The sequence below is a fragment of the Cynocephalus volans genome, chromosome 1 (assembly GCF_027409185.1).
Source record: "Cynocephalus volans isolate mCynVol1 chromosome 1, mCynVol1.pri, whole genome shotgun sequence".
Lineage (NCBI taxonomy): Eukaryota > Metazoa > Chordata > Mammalia > Dermoptera > Cynocephalidae > Cynocephalus > Cynocephalus volans.
In genome coordinates, this window is record NC_084460.1 from 41,999,599 (window position 1) to 42,021,872 (window position 22,274).

Below are 22,274 nucleotides of genomic sequence, written 5' to 3' on the forward strand. Positions count from 1 at the left end.
AAAGCAAAACCACAGTCTTTGTTATTCATCCAGCTGTTTAACATTTGCAATGATCTTCATTCTTTTCTGAAGTATCAAGTTTCCATTTAGTATCATTTCTCTTTAGACAGAAAAACTTCCATTAGCATTTCTTGTAGTGCAGATCTGCTGGTAAAACCAATTCTCTCAGTTTTCTTTTATCTGAAGATATCCTTTATTCTCAAAGGATATTTTCATTAGATATAGAATTCTAGGTTGACAGTTGTTACTTCTTTCTTTCATCTTTCTAAAGATGTTGTTTCACTCTCTTCTCAAAAGGTGTCAACCATTAATCAAATCGTTGCTCCCCTATATATAACATCGTTTTTCTCTTGCTGTTTTAAAATTTTGGTCTTCAGTTTGACTTTAGCATAGTCTTCACCATTTTATTCTTCTTGATGTTCATTGAGCATCCTGAATCTGTGAATTTGGGTCTTTCATCAAATTTGAGACATTTCCAGCCATTATTTCTTCAAATAGTTTTTTTCTGTCCACTCTTGCTCTCCTCTCCTTCTGCCTATCTCTCCCGATAGATCAATTTCAAAGTATGTTTGAATTACCTTCAAGGTAAATGGTGGGGACAGCTTGTCAAAAATGCAGATTTGGGGGCTCTACCCCAGACCTATCAAATCAATCTCTGGGACTAAGACCCAGAACTCTGTGTTGTAATAAGTCCCCCAGGTGATTTTTTTGCACTACAGAGTTTGAGAACTACTGCACAGGATTTTATGGGCTTCAGAGCCAGGACCATGTCCTATTCATCTTTAGGGTGCTCCTACTTGCCCTGTAGTGCCTCAATCCATGCCTTGTACATAGAAGATACCCAATATACATGTTGACAGGCATGCAGTATTCATACTAATATGTGGGATGGTTTATCTTTCATATTCCAAAAGGTACTTCTTATGCCAGTCTTTTTTTGTATATAATAATAGTAATAATAACAATGCTAATATTTATTGAGCATTTATGCCACTCTTTACCTCATCAATGGGTCTTAAAGTTGAGGTGGTTGTAGTTCATATCTGAGTTAATTAAGACTCTTCCAGTTTCTGGTTACAGAAATACAACTAAAGGGCTTAAACAAAACAGGAAACTTGTTGGCCCATGCAACTGATAAGTCCAGGGACTGGGTCAGCTCCGGTCACAGCTGACTCCAGGTCACTAACACAACATCACTAGTACCTTCTCTCTCCAGCTGTCATCTCTACTCTCCTTTAGGTTGGTTTTGTTTTCAGGCTGACTTCTCACTTTGAGATAAATACTGCAGGCAACAGTTCTGAGCTCACATACTCTGTGTGTTCCTAAAGTAAACAGAGAAACACTTCCTTGACAGCTCCACCCAAAGCCCCAGAAAGGACTCCAGTTGGCCTGGCCTTAGTCATGTGTCTATTCCTGAGTGAAGTGCTATAGCCAGGGAAATGGCTTGCTCTGATTGGCCACCAGGAGTCATGTGGTCAGCTCTGAGCCAGAAGAGAAGGTGTCATGAAATTGACAACCCCTAAGGGTGAGGAAGGAAGGGATGCTGAGCACACAAAGTAACAGATGACTCCTACCACAGTCTTCAACATTAGGAATGTGTACTCCTGCTTATGCCTTTCTACTGAGAAATTTTAGACTCACATTTGTGAAATGGGCCCCCTTCTTACTCCAGAGAGGTTAGAGCAAATTCCATAAACCAGTCATTCCCAATCTTGGCTGTAGATCAAAATCCCCCTGGCATGCTTCCTAAAAATGCAAATGTCTGGACCCCTCCCCAGACTTAAAAAAGCAGAATCCCAGAGGGTGTGGCCAGGGAGAATGTATAATATTTGAGGTGCAGAATGGCAATAATTTTGCCCAGCCAGCATATATTCCCCCTTTCTTCTAGAAACCGCAGTTTTCCTTCTGAAACTCCTTTCACCAAGTTTCAGTCCATGTGGCTGGAGGGATGATCCCATCCCAATATCAAGAGTGAGCATATAACCGAGGCCTGATCAATCAGAGAATTTGGTCCCTCTGTCCCCAGCGATTGGTTCGGGGATGGGCACTCAATGCAGCCTCAGCCAGTGAGACCAGTGCCGGCATTTTATTGGAAATCTTGGAAAAGAGAAGCTGTGAAGGTGATATGGGCTCGTAGTGGCCAGAGACCACAACATGGGGAGGGCCTGCCTAAGATTAAAGCCTTCGGTAGGCAAAGTAGAGTCCAAGAGGGAAAGAGATGATTCTAGGGATTCTTGAGAGAGAAGCCCAAGAGTGGGCCAAAATGCAGAAGGCCCAGAGAGGTGAGAGTACCACAGAGAGGTGAGGCCAGAGTCCTGAACACATCCTCCTGCAACCTGTCCCCCCTCTGGACTTGCAGTTAGAAGAGCCTCTAACCTCCTTTTGGTTTGAGTTGTGTTTTTCTGATACCAATAAATGAAACAAAATCTTCCTAAGCCTTTTATTCATGTTCCAAAGTTTATTCATTCCTCCAACGACTGTTTATTGAATATCTACTGTGTGCTTATCACTATCCTAGACACTAGGGATACAGCGATAAACAAAACACACAAACTCCTCCCTGTCCTCCTGCAGATTACAGCTAGGAGGGTTGACAGGTATCTATAACCCCTATTTGCAGGCATCCATAATACATCAGTAAGTTAAAATAACAAGTCAGGTGGAGAGAATTAAAGGGAAGACCTCACTGAGAAGGTGACATTTGAGCAGAGACCTAAGGAAGTGAAGAAGTCAGTAAAGCAGATATGGGGGAAGGGGGAGGTTCCAGGCTGAGGGAACAGCCAGTGCAAAGGCTCAGAGGTGGGAGCATTTTCAAGGACAGATAAGGAAACCAGTATGGCCATGGAAGGTGAGTGAAGAAGAAAGCGGGGTATAAATATTTCATGGGTGTCATGGGAGTCAGATTGGGGTGTGGGGGGCTTTGAGGCCTATGTAAGGACTTTAGCTTTTCTCTTGAGTGAGATGGGGGCCACGGCAGGATTCTGAGCAGAGGAGAGATGTGGGATTGAGGCCTTGGGCAAGACTCCAGCTCTGTGAACGTCATTTACTTCATCTATGAAATGGGCATGAACACAATAGGCAAACATCACGGTAATAATTGTTACCGGAAGATCCACCCATGAATGCTAGAATCAGTGGGCAAAAGTTTGCAGAGAAACAGGATACTTGCATAGTCTCAAAATATCACCCTCAAGATATTTATTAATTACAAAGGGAAACTTAGTAACTTTACAGTGCAGGCACCCAGCAGACACCACCTTAACCAAGTGGTCCAGGTGAGCGTCCCAGTAATACATGTTGACAGTGTAGCCCTTGATATGATGCCCTGAGGGTGTAACGTCACTTCTGTAGTATTCTTGCCCAAAATGCACAACCTCAATCTAATCATGAGAAAACATCAGACTAACCCAAACTGAAAGACATTCTATGAAATAACTGACCGCTACTTATCACAAGAGTCAAGTTCATGAAAAACAAGGAAGATGGAGACACTGTCACAGATTGGAGGAGACTAAGGGACAAAATATCTAAATGCAATGCAGACTCCTGGATTGGTTTTTGAGACAGAAAAAGATGTGAGTGAAAAAACTGATGAAATTTGAGAAAGGTCCATAGCTAATAGTATTGAACCAATGTCAATTTCCTGAGATTGATACCTGTACTATGGTTATGTAAGTTGTTAGTATTGGGGAGCTGAGAGAAGGGTATATAAGAAATTTCTGTACTATTTCTGCAACTTTTCTAAAATTCTGACTTATTTCAAAATGTGAAATTAAAAATTGGAGTGAATGACAGTTCTTGCTGTATGGGGATAGTATGCAAACTGAACACCCACAAAGTCCACAGTGCTGCACTGGATAAGCGGCTAAAACACCAGCAACGATTACCTCTAGCTCCGTTACGTCTGATCAAACACTTGCTTACTGAGTGCCAACTTGCTCACTGCTTGTTGGTCGCTTGTCCCATCTCTTGCCCTCATCAGTGACTTCTCTATTTGGGATGTAGTAAACAGGATTCTACAAGTCAGTCCTAAAAACAGGAGTTTAAACAAAAGCAAACTGTGCCTTCTGGCTGCTTGTATCTTTCCAATTACAAAATAGAAACCAGAGGCTCCAGAGTGCTGAATGCAGCAAACTAACAACCCTGCCCCCCTCCACCCTCGGAAGCAGATGGCATAATTATTTTGGAAAGGTCTGAGAGGAAAAAGAAGAAAACATTCATTTTTGGACTGACCTGCCCAAGTGTCGATGACAAAGGAGCCATGTTTGGTTTTATCCTGGGTCACATTCTCCTCTAAATCAATGGTCCCCAAACCTCTGATCAGGCACGCATATTAGGAAAACATTTCAAAACAGTTTCTCTAATATTTATTTATTTACTTATGAATTATGTACATATACTACTGTATTAATATATACTGTGAATGGTAAAACATATACAAGGAAAAAATGTAAAGAGGAAGAGATAAGAAATAAATAATATTTTGAAAAAATGTATTCAATGATGTAGAAAATTTCTTTACTCTCACTAAAATTATTATTACTAGTTAAATGTTGATATTCCTTATTATTTTCAAATTTGTGTTTATTTTACATTCTTTCAAATTATGTAGTACAGTTTATAACAATACTTGATTTTAATGGCTGTCATAAATGAAAAAGTAACCTCATAAAGATATGTCTTTGAACAGGAAGAAGGTATTGCTGTATTTATTCCTTAAAATGCTTTCCATTTTTCAATTCCATACACCAATTTTGCAAAGTTTTTTGTTGAAATCTTTCTGGTTATTTCTATCTTCCCTGAGGTTAAGCTACTGTTCTTGAAAACTAATTGAAAAGTGTTACATTTTTATGCTTTTAACACATGAATTTAAAATCCACTGAAGAGCTAGGTATTGGATGATTTTAAATTATATTAGGACTTTAAAGTGTGTGTGTAGATTTGAATATTTACAAAGGGAATTTACATAATGTTGAATAATGTCAACATATCAACAATAATTTCTTAGCAAGAACATTTCCAAACATCTGTTCCCCAGGGCTGTCCTCCCAAGAGCAGGTTACATCACCCATGTCCACACCCTGCAGCCCAAGGGGAGACCATAGAGCTATGACAGAGATTGAACATGTAGCTCTATGCAGACACCTGTGCACAAGGCCCTTCATGGTGTAGGGTGGAGCTGGAGGAGGGAGAAAGGGAGGTGGCTATGGGCTGGTTCCCAGGTCAGCCAGAACAGGGAGAAGTCCAAGAATTCTAAATCTGAACCCTAGCTCAGCAGGTCACTACGAAGCTATATTTGCAAGAGCACCGGCTAAAACAGGTTTTATTTAACATTTTGATATTTAGTCATATGGAAAGTGGGCCTCCATTTGTACTCTTGCCCTGGGTCCTACACATTGATAGGGGCAGGCCTGTCACCTGCTGGTGTCGTTCAGTTGCCTCCTCTCCATGGTCTCAGAAAGTTGTTTGATTAGGCTCTTCTTTTCTCATACAAGTGTTATTAACTCTAACTTGAACTCTTACTGAGCACTCTCTAGGCAGCTGCTAGCCTGCAGTAAGACAGCACGCCAGGATTACGCTTTCCCAGTAAGAGGCCATGGTGCCAATTGATTCAGCAAATGATCGGTTGGGTGTGGATCTGAAAGTCCAGACCTAACAATAAGAGATGATTCTCTTTGGGGAATTGGGAAAGAGAAAAGTCCTCAGCTCCTCCCCAAACCTAAAAACCCATTTCAAGAGCTGCTGTAATGACTTCCAACAGCCAATGTGGAAGGTATTCCAAAAAATATGGGGGGAGATGAGGGGTTGAAAAGTTGTGCTGAGAATGGGAAGGGAACACAAATAATTTCTAAGTGGCATAAATTAACTGACAACTTCAACGCATCACAGATGTGAATGAATGAGTTAAAGTGTGTGGCTTCCAACCCCTCAGCATTGGAAATGTCCAGCGCTTCCTTCTGTGTGCCTCAAACAGCCTGAAACAACCAAGATTTCTGACACACAGTCAGAGGGGACACCACTGCCAACCGGGATATGAAATATTAGTAAAGCTTCATGTCTTTTTTATTATTTTAGATTAAAATATTATTTTAGGTTAAATTATTTCTAATTTCCTATTAGAAATAGAAGTGCTTATGTTGTCTCCTTAGGTCTCATGTTTGATCTGACCTACTCCCCCTTAGAGACACTGCCCTAAATCATGAATTCCAATTAGAGGTAGCTAAAAAGCCTCAGAGCAAACTTTCTGCTAAAACAGATGCCAAGCAATCAAGATTTCTCTAAAGAAAGAAAGAAAATTCAGTAACACATCTTAGTCACACAGAAAGAAGTTTGGAGAATTTCAACACCTGCTGATGAATGTGGAGAATTAGAGGCAGGGTCACAGCAGAAAGAGGAATCACTTGAAAGTCAGGAGACTGGGATCTAGCTTCAGTTCAGCCCCACATGTGTGATTGCCTCCGTTTCCTCATTTATAAAATCAGAGGGTAAGATTTCATGCTCTCTAGGCTGAAAACCTAAATATGCATCAAATTAAGGGCCACAAACTCAGATTCCTATAGAGAGTAAAGATAAGTGAATGGAGAAGACCAGGTGTGAGACAATAGGGGCTGATGGAGACTGGTGGTGAACTGGAGAGAATTATCACTACTCAGCTGATGTCATCGAGGTGGGAATATAAGCCTAGCACTGACAGATCTTCCAATTTTTTCAGGATAAGCCAAGAATCCAGATGTTATATGAAATTTTCTTATCATTAATACTAGTGCCTAATTTAAAAAAAGAAAAAAAAAAAAACTCTTTTGAAACACTGTGTAGACAAACAAAATCCTCCCTAAAGCCAGATGTGACCCACAGCTTTAGAACACTTCCACACATTAACTACATTTCAGCTCCCTGGCAACATTAGCTGGAAAGTACTTTATTTTGCTCTGTCCTAACACTCTTCATGTTTATTCTGCTAAAGATGTTTATACGCCTGGAAGTGGCTCCCTAACAGAAACATTTGTTTTAACTGTTGTGGCAAATCATCCATTTGCTGGGAGGGGTGAAAAAGAACCACCAAGACTTTTTTCCCTGACAAACATTTCTTTAGGGCAGCTTATGAAAGCATTTGCAGATTTGTTTGTTTCTCTCTGTAAACGTTGTCTTGGGATGGGAAGATGCCCGCCTGTGCAGGTGGGGTGTGAGTTTACAACCCAATACTGCAGATTCAGCACCTGATGGGGAGCCCTTGATAATGGCAGTGGAAGTTCCACTCAATCCTAACATGCATCTGCCCGTGTGAAGAGCAATTTTCCTCCCTTCCTCTTTCTCTCACACATCTTTATTATCTGGGTCTGATTCTTGGTTGACATTGCCATATTTTAAAAAGGACATCAGGTTATTTCCTGTTCCCTTTGCTTCGTGTGATTTCATGCAAATGATCGCTGCCCAAATGCATATTTCAAAGGGAACACTTTTTGTATTTGATCCTTCAATCTTAACTTTGCCCTCCAAGCATGCCAGATTCACCCAGAGCCTGAATTTTTAATATAATACAATTGTACAAAAAATTATGGAAAAAATGAAATCTAAACGATGGCCTTGATTTTTTTAAATAATCAGGTAGGAATTAATTTTTCAAAATAATTGTCTAGAGATGATTCAATTTCACATTCTCTTTAAATATGTATTTCGCAATGCACGATAGCTCAAAGGGACGATTTAAAATTAGTGTATGTAGTAGGCTCTGCATCATAAAATAAAAACTCTGGCAGTTTTATCATCTCTTTACTGCAAAACTCTATTTTGAAATTGAAATCCTTCCTTACTGGTAAATAACCTTTCCTTCCCTCTTCCCCACTGCCAAAATAATTTTATCAATGGAAATATAAAGGACTGGTTTTTAATAAGTGCACCTTAGAGATGTCATGGCAGGCACAATTCTAAGATGGTCCCCTTGGTGTCTGCTTCCCGGCCTTAATGCTCTGTGTAATTCCTTCACCTTGAGTGTGGGTGGGCACTTGTGACTTGCTCCTAGCCAATAGAATTTGGCAAAGGTGATGGGATGTCCCTTCCTTAATTAGGTTGTACTATATGGCAAAGGTGAAGAGATGCCACTCCTGTGATTGTGTGTGTGTGTGTATATATATAAATAAGTCCATTTCTGTTGCTTATAACAAAACACCTGGAACTGAGTGCTTTGTAAGAAAACAAAATTTATTGGTTACAGTTTTAGAGGCTGGAAAATCCTAAGCTCAGGAAACACATCTGGTGAGGGTCTTTGGTGGTGGCTTTACAGCAATACAGGGGTCTCACATGGCAGGAAATGGCAGAGCAGAGAGAGGGAGAGCTCCTCATGTGCTCACCTTTTAAAGACCAGAACCACACCCATGACCACCATTAAACCACCAACTTAATCACTTCTTCAAGGCTCCACCTTTCAATTACCATAATAGGATTTCCCACCCTCTCAACACTGTCACGGTGGAGGCCAAGTTTCCAATACCTGGAACTTTAGGGGACATGATTTAAGCTTCAATGAGTTTGAGGAAGACATTTGAGCCACAGGATACATATATATATATACACACATATATATGAGATATAATATATGTGATATGTGATCTTATATGGATAGAGACATAGATATAATACTTCTTCTTGCTACCATGCACTAGAGTAAAATAAATTTTGGCCTTGAAGAAGCAAACAAGCTATGATGTGAACTGCTTATGGTCAGGACCACGTGGCAAGAGACATATATGATCTGAAGGCAGCCCCCAGCCAATGGCCATTAAGAAGCTGGGCCCTCGGTCATGCAGCCACAAGGACATGAACGATGCCAACAACCTGAATGAGCTTGGAAATGGATTCTTCCCTAGTTAAGCCTCCAAGTGAGAAGGCAGCCTGGCCGTGCCTTGATTACATTCTGGTGAGATCCTGAGCAGAAGACCCACTTAAGCATTGCCTGGACACTTGACGCATGAAAACTGTGAGATAATAAACGGGTGCTGTTTCAAGCTACTCTGTGGTAATGTGTTATATAGCAATTGAAAAGCAATACAAAATTTAATTGGAAGGACTTTTGTAAAATTTGTCTAATCATAGAATTTTAATGCTGAGAGAGTTTTTAGTCCAACCCCTTGGTTTTACAGATGAACAACTGGGAATCAGAATGGGAACAGTCACAAAGCCAGTTAGTGATAAAACCAGGAGCAAGTTTCTCTTGACCCTCCCTCCAATGCCAATACCCTTCCCTTTAAGTTACCACTGGTACCAGCTCCTTGTGCACATTTCCAGAGCATGTACAGGGACAGAGAGTTGTGGGTTTTGTGGGATTTATTTTTTTATTTTTTTTACATAAACAGGACCATACTTTATGTATTGTTCTGTAATTCCTTTTCATTTAATGGTACATACAGGGGCATGTTCATGAACATACACCTCTACTTCATTCTTTTTAACTGCTGCACAGCATTTTTGTGCCCTAGTTCGTTTAATCAACCCCTATTGGTTTAACTTGTTTCCAGTTTTTGCTGCTATAATATTTTGATGAAGACCCTTATATATGTTTCCTTGTGCCTCTACATGATTATTTTTCTAAGATAAGTAAAAGTTAAATATCTGAGCTGAAGGGTTTGCACTCATAACTTATATATGTATAAATTAAAAGCAGAAAAGAATATAAATATATATAATTTAAAATATACGTAAATATATACATATATAATTTTATTGTTGAACTTTCCTTTAAAACAGCTGAATAATTTATATATCTCCCAATACTTTATGAGTATATCCATTGCCTCACAGCTCCATACAAACAGGTTATTATTCATGTTTTTCATGTTTACCAATCTGCAGGTACAAAAGGATATTTCAGTGTGTTTTATTTTGGCTGTTCCTGATTTCTAATGAGGTTGAACCTCTTTTTCATGTATATTGGCCATTTCTATAACATGGCTTATTAATTGCATATTGTCTCTTTCTTATAGATTTGTAGAAATTCTTGATAAATATATTTTGAACTATTAATAGGATATCTGTCTTATATTTAGCACGTGTCTTCGCATCTGTCCCTTGTCTTTTAATCTGGTTTCTGATATATTTTGCTACCTAAAAGAGTTTAAACATTTTGTAGTCAAACTTATCAGTATTTTTCTATGGATTTTGCTTTTTGTTTTGTTTTCTTTTAGTTGTTGTTTAGTCTCGTTCAAAGGCCTCCTTGCTCTAATTATAGAAATAGTCTCATGTTTTTTCCTAGTGTCTTTGTGTTTTCTTCCTTTTTTAATATGTACTTTTTATTACACATGAAATTGGTTTGTATGACTGAAGAGAGGTAAGAATTAACCTTTTCCATGGAAAGCCAATTGTTCCAACAGCATTGAATAATACATGCTTTCCCCAACTGAGCAAAACAAACGTGCATAAACATGAGGGTGCTTCAAAAAGTTCATGGAAAGATCGTATTCTCTTTCAATTCTATGTTTCCACGAACTTGTTGAAGTGTCCTTGTATGTATTTGTTCCTAGACTCCAGATTCTATTACATTAATCCATCTGTCTGCTTATGCCAACACTTTTCCATTTTAATTACTATAGCTCCACTATCTGTTTTGATATCTGATCAGGCAATTTGTCATTTATTTCCAAGATGTCTTTGTGACATTTCCTCTTTTAGATGAATTATAGAATCAGCTTATCACATTCAAAACATCCTTTTGGGCTCTTCCTCTGCCTCTTTATTTCCCCTCCTCCTTCTCGTCTTTTGTCTTCCCTTCCTATCATTTCAACCCAAAAGCCATTTAAAAAAAAAAAAAAAAAAAAGATCCGCGTCCCTAGGAGGGGCGGGAGCAGTGGTCCAGCGCGGAACCCACGAGCCGAGAGGCAGGAGCCGAGCCTGGCATCGGGTGTCAGAGTCTCGGCGGGTGAGGAGGGTGTCCCTGCAGGGGTCCTGCCCAGAGCAGGGTGGGTGCCCAGCGCCGGAGAGCAATGAGGTGGGCCTCCCTGTTGGAGGGTGGCAGGTGCCGGAGCCTGACAGGCCGAGGACAGCTTTTGTAAGGAAGGCAGCTGGGCAGCAACGGAAGATGTGTTGTAAACAGAGGGAATGAGAAAATTGGAAAATATGTCAAGGATCCAGCTTTCTTACTATTGGACAAGATGGTTATAAATATGTAAAGGGAAAAAACGAATTGAGTCTGGCGGTGCTGGATATTGCAACTATCGATATAAGCCAAGGCTGGCTTCATGGGCGTGTGACCAGTTCATTTGTACAGGGCCTGGTGCTCAAAAGGGCCCACGCTTGGGTTTTGATGCTGCACAGTCACCGTCCTGAAATTCTTAATAATCTTCTTTTTGTGTTCTGTAAGTCATCTTGATGGGGCAATGGAGCATGTGCAAGGACTTGGAGCCTCAGCTCACGAGCGGCCACACATCCCACCATCTCCCTATCTCCCCAGGATGGGGTCTCAGCCACCTTTGCCACCCACCCCCATGGTTGTTCAGAACCCTCCTGGCCTCCCTGTTCCCATCTCCACCCAGCGACCACTGTCAACCACTGCCCATGGTGCATTCAACCGCCAACTCCGCACACACCCCCAATCCAGGTACCTGGTGCATCCTGGATCAAAGCAGGCATGGCCTTATCATTAAGTTCACATCAACAGGATGAGAATAGAGGTGATGTGTTCAAATTCTAGGAAGTTCCCTTAGAAGAAGAGAGTGTGCCCTACAGCTCTTTTGCCCCTTCCTCCTGGCTGGAATGCAGATGTGACAACCGGAGGTAAAGCAGCCGTACTGAGCTACAAAAAGGAAGGCCCTTGTTGAACACAGCAGAGCGAAAAACAAAGGGATCCTGGGACTCAAATGAAGTGGAGCCACCAAACCAGCCATCAATTGCCTAACCAGACTTTTAAGTAAGAAGGTAAAGGAAGCAATCATTCAAATTGGGGGACCATAAAAAGGTTATTTTATTTGATTTTCCCAATAATTCTGCAAGAAGGAAAGTTTGTGTATTGATATTTAACTGCCATTAATGTTGCAGATTGTTAAAAAACGCTTATTGTACAGCTAAGTTTTTTCCTTTTGGGATTTTCCTACACTGTTGGAGAGGGCAGGCCCAGGGATTCAGCTCTGCTAAAGGAACCAGGAAAAACACGCTGTCCAAACCAACTGGGGTTTTGGCAATGAATGCACACTTGTTCAGTGGAACATTTGTTTAGATTCCTCTGTTTTGAAAAATTAAGTGGTGCAGTATTTAAAATTTGTTCCTAAGCCCAGTGTTGCAAGTGACCTTTCTTCTCCTTAGGTCACTGAAAAGAATTTTCTTGTGTTTGTGGCTAATTCCTCAATGGCAGAGGCCCAGATAGGGGGACAGGAGGGACACTTAGGCTGCTTAGGTCAAAAGTAAACACAGGAGGAGAGAAAGATCCTGGATTTCCTGTGGCTTGTTCCATTCTCTTATAGATGAGTTTGAGTGGTTTTTGTATACGGAATAAACTATACACAAATTCTAGGAAATAATTTTGAATTACTAAAGTCGTAATTTACCAAACCTAGTTTTTCCCTTGAGTTTTTAAGTTTCCTTTTCAAATCTATTGTTCCATTTATAAAAATAGAATAACAAAAATCAATCATCGTTTTTAAGGAAGTCATTGATTAATATTTAGTCCCCTTTATAAATTTAACCTTAAAACATTTAACACTTAAATACATACCTAATTGTGATATTCTGGATTTGTTCTCAAGTACTTCAATTGTCTAATATTTTTACTTACTCAAGTGAGTACTTATAAATCTAATAAATCACACTTATATGACAATAAATTTTCTTAAGTATTCCTCTGATTACACATCAACTTAGTAAGACTTCTATTTAAAAATTGCACATGTAAGCAACAGTTCAATTCCATTTTAAATTATAATTGACAAGTTTGACCAACATGTTGCTCTAATAAGCCTAAGCCACTTAAACATAAGTCTCTTAAAGTTCATAAATTACTAAAAATGAAAGATTCCTTTTTAACAAAAAGATATTAATATAGCGATGAAGATCCTGTCAGATATTTCCATGTTTCCTTCTGAATCTTATCCCAGTTCAAACAGTACTTACTGATAAAATTGCTTTCCCATGTAGGACATCTGTATAATTAATTCTAAATATTCCTGAGGTTTAAAGATGCTTACCTTCTAGGGAGATTATTACCTTCTCAGGTAGACGAGGTTGCTTCCAGCTAGACTTCTTAATCTAGGGCCTATGGATAAAATTCAGGGAGTCTGTGAACTTTGATGGGAAAAAGTATCTTTTTTTCACCAACCTCTAAGTAAAATTTAGCATTCCCTTCAAATATGAATGTAGACAATAAACCACAGTAAGCATTAGCGGGACCTATGACTCTGTCACCAATAGAAATCATAAATATTTTCGTATCACATTATGATGGTTGCAAATGTCTCAAAATACCTTTTATACTCAGCATTACTTCAAAATTGTGGAAGTTAATAGGGCTGCTGCTAGATCCTTTTATTTAATGCATTAATAAACTCATGGCCATATCACAACGTTTTAATATTTTTGTTGATCGTATAATTGAAGTACAATAAACTGGAAATATTTGAAGTGTTAAGTTTTTATTCATTTCTGACATACATGTACACCATGAAACCATCACCACAGTCATTACACTGGACTTTCCATCATCCCAACAGTTTCTCTGTGCCCCTCTGGAATCCATCCTTCCCTCCTCTCTCATCCACAGGTGACTACTGATTTATAGTGACTTTCGGTCACTATAAATTAGTTTGCATTTTTGAGAATTTACATAAATGGAACCATACATTATGTGTTTTTTGTGGGTGGTGGGGGAGAGGTCTGGCTTTTTTGCTCAATGTAGTAATTTTGACATTCATCCTTGTGTGTGTATCGATAGTTCATTCTTTTTTATTGCTGACCAGTAATTCATTGCATGGCTATACCACGATTTGTTTATGTATTTACCTGTTGGTGGACTTTTAGGCTGTTTCCAGTTTGGGGCAATTACAAAGAAACTCACTATTAACATTCATATACAAGTCTTTGTGCAGATTTGTGTTTTCCTTTCTCTTGGGTGTCAAATGGCTGGGTCAGATGGTGGGGAGATGTTTAACTTTAGAAACTGTCCAACTGTTTTCCCAAGTGGTTGCACCATTTTACATTCCCACCAGCAGCAGAAGAGAGTTCTAGTTACTCTACATCCTTGTCATCCTTGTCAGCACTTGGTCTGGTCAATCTTTTTAATTTTAGCCAATCGAACAGATATGAAGTGGTATTTCATTATCGTTTAATTTGCTTTTTCCTGATGACTCATGATGTTGAGCATCTCTTTATGTGCCTATTGACCATTTCATATCTTCTTTTTTGAAGTTCTGGTTCAAAATTTTTGCCCATGATTTTTAATTATCTGTCTTCTTACTATTGAGTTATAAAAGTTCTTCATATATCTGTTATATATTCCTTACATGTTCTTTATATCTGTCTGACATATATGTTCAATTTCTATTAACATTAAGTTAAATTAAATTCTATTAATTTCTATTATATATGTTCAATTTCTATTGCCTTTTATTTTCTCAATTTTGTCTTTTGAAGAACGAAAGATTTAAATTTTGATGATGTTCAATTTATCAATGTTTTCTTTCATGGTTTGTGCTTTTGTGTTCTAAGAAACCTTGCTTACCCCAAGGTTGCACTGATTTTCTTTTACTTTTTTTTTTCGAGAAGGTTTATGGTTTTAGGCTTTACATTTAAGTCTGTGATCTATGTGAGGTTAATTTTTGTATATAACGTGAGGTAAGAATGTATGTTCATTTTTGCCCTATCATTATTCAGTTTTCCAGCACCAAGTGTACACTATAAGTATTTTTGTGCATTTAGAAGCATTATTCTGAGGAAAGATTGTAAGACTTAACCAGACTGCCAGAGAGGCCCATGGCACATGTTTTAGAGATACCAACAGAGCAAGAGATACAGAACTTCAGACATACTGGTAAAGTATTCTTAGTACCCACGTAAGAATCCATTATATCATCCCATTCAGTTTTGGAAGTCCCTTTTTCAGCATGGTGAAGATTGCATAACAACCAGAGATTTGGGCCAGAGCACTGACCAGAGTCTTGTTCAAGATATGGATTAAATGTCCTGACCCCTCCCTCATGTTATGTCAATGATTTCATAACTTCAAGAGAGGGTTGCCCACAGCCCCTGGTCTATTCATGGAAGTTTGCAATTGCCTCTTGTGTTATTACTTGATTTAATTTCACGTATCTTTGGTATTTAGGACATGTCTAAGTTGTCCTGCTTAGTGAGGGAAGCCATCATCTGGTCCCCTTTGCTGGAGAGAGTCCTGGTTTATGCTTCATTGTTGATAGTACTCCTTGCACTCTCAAAACTGTCCCACTCTCAAAAGGTCTCTAGAGTTCTGATGTTGAGGAACTTCTAAAGCCTCAGGACCACAAAATCTTTTAGAATGTAGAACAATAGCTGGCTGGATTCTGGAGAGCTCTGATATCTCTCAGTCCTTGTTTCCAAGATCTTTCCCCTGACACATACTGAGGACCAGCTGGCTCCATTCACCAGCAAAGATATTATATCCAGCTAAAAGCAAGGTGAAAAAGACAAGTCAAATGTATTAAGAAGCCAGAAATCTGGTGGTTCTATTTGCATTTTCTCTCCAGAGAAAAAAGAAAGCAAAAAGTGACAGGTCTTTGAAGGAAATGGCAAGGAGGTGAGCAGTAGAAATTCTAGGGGATAATGTTGGAAAGCCAGCCTGCCCCAGCCTGGCAGAGAGCACCTGCCTGGAACTCTATTAGCACTTCTCTTGGAATTGATATGAAAGCTGGTCATGACCAAAACACGGAGGCTGTTGCTCCATTGTTGGATTTACAGCCAACAGCAAAAGCTTTCTCTCATTTGGCACTTTCTTTGTGGTCTCCTGCTGGTTCCTGAAGGGAAGAATGCACTTAGTCTGGCAGGTTACTCTCCCTTCTCCATCCCCAGGGTCTCTGCTGAAGAACAGATAGAGGGAGCTTAAAAGAAAAAGAGAAGAACACTTTGATCTTACCTTGATTCTTTTTTTGATTCGACGCAAGAATGAGCTTCCCAAACACTTTTATTCCTGTTTATGTATTTCAGAGAGGGTGGTACAGGGAATGAGAAAGGGCAGCATGACTGGTCTCTTTGTGGGCACAGTATCAAGACCCACACCCTTTCACTTGCATCTGCCATTCATTCACCAACCATTTTTTGAGTGCCCACCTATGTACCAGGCACTGTTCTAGACCCTGGTGATGTAGCTTTGAACAAAACCAAGTCCCTGCTTGCATGGAGCTGATATTACAGTGGGGGAGACAAACAATAACAGGTAAATATGTAATAAAGTGTCGTGTAGTTAAACACGAGTTGCATGGGAACAATGAAGGACTACGATGAGAATGCTCGTTTAGACAGTGTGGTCAGGGAGGGTCTCTCTGGGGTAGAGACTTTTGAGCAGAGAAGTGAATGGAGTGAGGGTGGAATCCGTGGGACCGTGGGGGGGGGGGCAGGGGGGTTGCAGGCAGAGGGAACAGCATGTATGGGAGTCTCGGAGGTCCCTCTCTGTGTGGGTGAATAAGCATCTCCCACTGAACATTGACAATCCTGAAATTCTGATGCTCTGCTGGAAAATATACCCAAGTATTGATTTCCCATTACTTTAAATAGGAAAAATTGTAATGCATGACGTGTCAACGCAAGCCTCAAAACAATTTTCTAAAATGGAACTAAACACTTAAAATGCTTCTTAGTCTGTTTGTTCTGCTGTAACAAAATACCCGAGACTGGGTATTTTACAAATTTACTTCTCAGTCTGGAGGCTGGGAAATCCAAGATCAAGGAACCGGCAGGTGTGGTGTCTGGTGAGTTTCTGCTCTCTGCTTCCAAGATGGCACCTTGTCGCTTCACCTTCCGGAAGGGAGGAGGCTGACTCCTCCCAAGGTGAAGGGCAGAAAGGCAAGCAAGCCTCTTTCATATCCCATTCATAGGGAGGAACCCTCATAGTCCAATCACCTCTTAAAGTCTCCACCTCTTAATACCTTTACACTGGCCATTAAGTTTCAACACCTGAATCTTGGAGGGGACACATTCAAATCATAGCAAATACCTTCAGATAAGTATCTAACTAGTGTGTTAGGGTGTAAAATGCTTAAAACACAGCCACATTTGATTGCACATGTCCCTTTCATTGCTTTTCAATGCACTTTTCAAAATGTGACTCTGAACTTCTCTCAATGGTGGTTGAAATGCTACTTTTCCTGAATGTTGTTCTGACAGAAATGCTGAACAAATATCGATTTTTCTTTATAAATATTTATCCAATGATTGTGAGACAAGTGCCTTTTCTGAAGTCTGGGTATTAAAAACAAAGTCATTTTGGGGGGAAACTTTTTTATTAGAGAAATATTTGAAGTATGCCGGTAAGAGGGTGCTCTAAAAAGTTCATGGAAAAATGTAATTAAAAGATAATACAAATATTACCATGAACTTTTTGAAGGCCCCTTGTACTTGTCTTCTTGGGTTAGGGAGGATGTGAGATTTTTCTTTTTCTTCTTCTGGTGAAGGGATATTTTGTATCTCATATGTTTGCAAAAAGCCCCAACTGACCCCCGTGTACACACTGTACCACATATTGCCTTTTATATAAAGACCCATGAGAAAACTTCCCTCTTATATCAATATCAGGCAAAGCTCTGATTCCTCCAAGTACTTTGGTTTGTTTCATTTTAGAGGCATTGAGAATCATGAACACAATAAAGCATTTTGAAATTTATGGTTTTTAGTCCTGACTCTGCAGAGCTTTGGGGCTGCCTTCAATACCCTTTACAAGCACCCACAGGAGAAAGGAGTGAGGCATGAGGCTGTGACTGGGATCCCTCACCTTTTCCATACTGAGATTCTGTACATGCTTGCTTTTGAACAAAAGAAAGTTTTAAAGCCACTGATATAATTGATCGTATTTCCTTCTTTGTGTTGGCTGCCAGGATGCTCAGCATCTAATTCTTAATTCATTACTGGCAAATGTACAGGACCTTGTAGCCCAAATTTTGTGTACAAACCTCATCCTTGAATTTCCATTCTTTTCTTTCCTATGTTTTCCCATCACCTGCTTTTCTTGTTTTCTTTGCTGCCGTATATATGTTTTGGCATGCTGCCTCAAATCCTTTTTGGAAAGGACCAAGCATTAAATAAATGCATTAAAAAATGAAGTATTTTTTCTGTAGAGGAGATCTTAGCAGGTGGGAAAGGAATGTGTATAGAAATAAGGCATGATTTGGCATGGCAAATACACATGTGTTTGTAGGATATGTATATATATGTTGGATATGTTAAGTTTGTTGTTTCCAAAGTTAATGTGGTCTTCTGACTTTAGAGAGCATTTACTTGGAAGGCTCTGGAGGGAAAAATGTGTTTTTTATATTCCCGTGGTCTATACCCCAAAGAATCTGCTTCATGGCTTAGCACTTTCAGATTTTGTTTGGGATTATTTTGCTAGCCAGTATAAAATGAAGACAAATACTTAACAAAGAGGAATCAAAGGAAGAAAGAGACAGAAAGGGTGCACTCCTACACAGGCTGAATTTTCAGTGGTCTTAAATAAGAATTGGGGGCCTAAGTCCTACCTCAGCTTCTGCTCACCTGCTGTGACTCTGGTCAAGGCCTTACTCTCCCAGAGATGGGACTCTCACACTCTGCTGTACATTAGAATCACCTGGGGGGAAATTTTAAAAATGCTGATGCCACAGTCCCATCCCCAGAGAGTCTGGTTTAATTGGTCTGGGGTGGGGCCTCAGCATGGGGATTTTTAAAAGCTCCCCTGGAGATTCTAATGTGCACCCTGAGTTGAGAACCATTGCCCTAAGAGAAGGAAAAATAAAATTAATAAGCACCTGCCTCCTGCTTATCTCTCAGGGGGCACTGGGGTTTGGCTGCAATTTGTGAGATAATGGGCCAGATTCTGGTGAAGGAGTAAAATCGTTTGAAGGATATAGATTAACCCTTTGCATTCCATAGTGTACCATTAGTTAATAAGTGCTCAACATTTCCCCCCTAGTCCACAAGAAGAAACACATTTCCCATCCTGATAAATACATATACTCTTACTGGATGCAATTCACTTGGTATTTTCTATTCCAGTGTATTCCGGCCTATTCCTTTAGGGGAAAAAAAAAAAGTAAGGTTTATGGGCCAAGATAAACTAAACACCTCTGGGAGGCATTAAGACACTCAATTAATAATGGCTTGGAGCTCTTTGCAAAGATGCTATGAGAAGTAAAGTTGCGTGTACAGTAATAATATTTGTAGAGCAATCGCTAGTGCCAGCTACAGTCATATTAGAAAGTGTTTTATGGGCATGATATCAGCGAGTTTTCACAATAATACAAAGTGAGTACTGTTACCTCCATTTTAGAGATGAGAATATCAAGGCCAAGCATATACGTGTGTTTTGCTTGTAGACAGCAGAGAGGAGTCATCTTCACACCTGCAGCTGCAGGCCTAATGCTTACCCAGCTCATGGGAGAGCAGCCCTGTTTACTGAATGCATTTGCTTCTGTCTGAAGTTTGGGGAGCAGATAGAGGATAGAGTAAGGTATGACCAGAAGTGGGTCCAGGAATGGTGGGGCCTGATACATATACAATTCGGGGCTCCTATTTAAGAAAAAGAATACACAATTATGAGTCCAAAATTAGAAACAAAAGTCAATTTTTTTTAATTAAGAAAAGAAATTACAGCAAATTCAGATTTTAAGAAGCTGAAACATACCACAAACATTACAAAATTCCCAACTCAACTCTCCCTCAGCTGGATCCCCAAACTGCCAGTGGCCACTCCACACCACCCTACTCAAGGGCAAGTGGGGAGGGAATCAGAGTAGAAAGACAATAATTTTTACTGATGGCAGCCAAATGTTAAAAGCAAATGACTCCTGTAAACTTTAGATGAACAGATTACCATCTGAACACATTTCTAGGTCCCTCTCAAGGGCTTAGAAAGGGGCCCAAGCCAGAGAGGAGCCTAGGAACTTAACCTTCATCAGCTTCCCAGTAACCTTGCAACTGGAGTTGAAGACTGTGTTACATCTCAAGAGCAAGGGCTTTGGAGCCAGCCAGACCTGACTTTCATTCCTGGCTCAGCCACTTTTCTACTTCCTTTGAGCTTGGATTTGCTCATTTGTAAAGTAGCATGCTAGCAGCAGCTACCTTTGGGATTAATGAGATAAGGAAGAGCTGGGCACACTGGATGAGCTTACGGTTGCCAAATTTAGCAAATGAAAAGGTAGAACACCAGTCAAATAGGAATTTCAGGGAAACGGAATAAATGGTTAGTATAAGTAGGTACCACCTATTGCATAGGACAGACATAGTACAATCTATTTTTTGTTTCTCTGGAATTTAAATTTACCTGGGCATTCCGTATTTTATTGAGTTTAGCAAATGACACTGGTTGATAGTGTTTTTGGATGGAATCATCCTGGGTGTCCCACAGTGGAATTTATAAACATTAGAGAGTGCATGAGGGGGAGAGAAATGCTGCATAGAATCCATTTGAGACAGTTTATTGTGCGGGAGACTGAGAGGCGTGGCTATGAGAAGATGAAATGAGAAGGGTGCCTTAATTGGGGCTTAATACTGACTTTCGGTAAGCCAGTTAAGGTCTCGGGACCTCAGTTTCCTTAACTGTAAAATGGGTGAAACAAAGGGGGATATCCCTGAACCCTTCTCCCCTAGATATCAACACCAATGACACTTCCTCATAATTCAGATGTCGCCTCCACAGAGAAGTCTTCTCTGACTGCTCTAAGATTATCGCCACACACACACCCAACAGCATTATTTTTTTCTTCTCTATAGTGATTACAGCTTTCTGAAATTGTCTCACTTCTTTACTTGGTTGTTTATGTATGGTCTGTTTCTCCATGTGAATGTAAGTTCCGGGAGGGCAGAAAACTAGTCTGTCTTGTTCTAGCTGAATCTTCCAGGAGCTGTGCCTGGCACAGTAGGTGCTCGGTATATGGTGAATGAATGAATAGGTGGATGAATGAATGAATGAATGAATGAATGAATGAATGAATGAATGAATGTTAGCGTCATTGTTGAGGACCCTTCCAAACAGTCTTTCCTTTCTCAGGGAGGATGTGCTGCCCCAGGGAGGGAGGAGGTGTGGGGTGTCGATGGGTGGGGAGGAGTCTGGGCCCTCGCCTTCTCCAGGACCGGCGAGAGCGAGCGCGCTCGGCTGGGCTGCAGGCGCAGAGAGCAGCGCGGCGGCAGCGGCACGGCCCGAGCCCCGCGCCCCGCGTCCAGCCGCCGGCCGTGTGCGCCCGCGGAGCCCAGCGCCGCGCCTCGGCGCCCCCACGCGCCCACGCAGCGGCGCGGGGACCCGGGCGGGGACAGAGGGAGGGCCCGGCCGAGGGAGGGGAAGGGGCCGGTCCTCCCAGCGCAGTCAGCGGCCGCGGCAGCCCAGGAGGCGGAGGCAGCGGCGGCGGCAGAGGCAGCAACGTGCCCGCCGCAGTCAGCCCGGCCGCATCGGACCCGCGCCCGCCCGCACCGCGCCGGGGCGCCCTCTCCATCGCGCGCGGTGAGTACGGCCCGCGACGCCCACCCCAGGCCGCCCGTTGGGATTCGCCGGGCGGGGGTTGACGAGGACCCCCTCGACTTGCTTTTCTCTCAGGCACTCGCCCAGCCGGGCCGCCGCAGCTGTCGGGGCGCTCGGGGGCGCACGGGCCGGATCGGGTGCCTGGGGCTCCCAGGGCCACTCAGGCACGAGGGCAGTGGGGACAGTAGGCAGATCCCCTCTCGGAAAGGTCCCTCCCAGGCTCCCGGCCTCAGTTTCCCCGTGCGCTTCGGGGGCAGTGATCATGAAGTTTGCACTCCCGCGCGCGGGACAAGTGCAGGGCGCGCGGGCGGTGTAGACGCGGCTGGGTCCTCGCCGTTTGGTTCGATTTCTGGCCCCGGAGGTTCGCGATGAGGGGTTCTCCCCCAATCGCACCGAAGAGGCGCCAGGATCCGGGAGACAAACTCATGCTTTCGGGCAGTGTTTATGGGGTAACCGAGGAGCGAGCAAACCGCTGGAATCCCCGGGATGGGGCTGGAAAGGCCCGCTGAGCCTTCGTTCTCCAGCTGCGTTTCTTTTGAAAAGTCCGTTTGCGCTCGGCCCGCGCTGGTCCAGCACTGCTCTCGGGCTTTGGACCGGAGCGGGCACTTCTGGCGCCTGCTGAAGTTGGAGT

General features: G+C 41.5%; 1 protein-coding gene across 1 annotated transcript in view; it reads left to right on the forward strand.

Annotated features, from left to right (window-relative positions):
* The first annotated feature begins 21,565 nt into the window (after positions 1–21,565).
* Positions 21,566–22,274, forward strand: part of EYA2 (EYA transcriptional coactivator and phosphatase 2) — a 272,105-nt gene continuing 271,396 nt past the window's right edge. The window contains exon 1 of the mRNA XM_063076219.1: positions 21,566–21,625. The gene's annotated coding sequence lies outside the window, so the exon portion shown is untranslated. The remainder of the gene's footprint in view (positions 21,626–22,274) is intronic.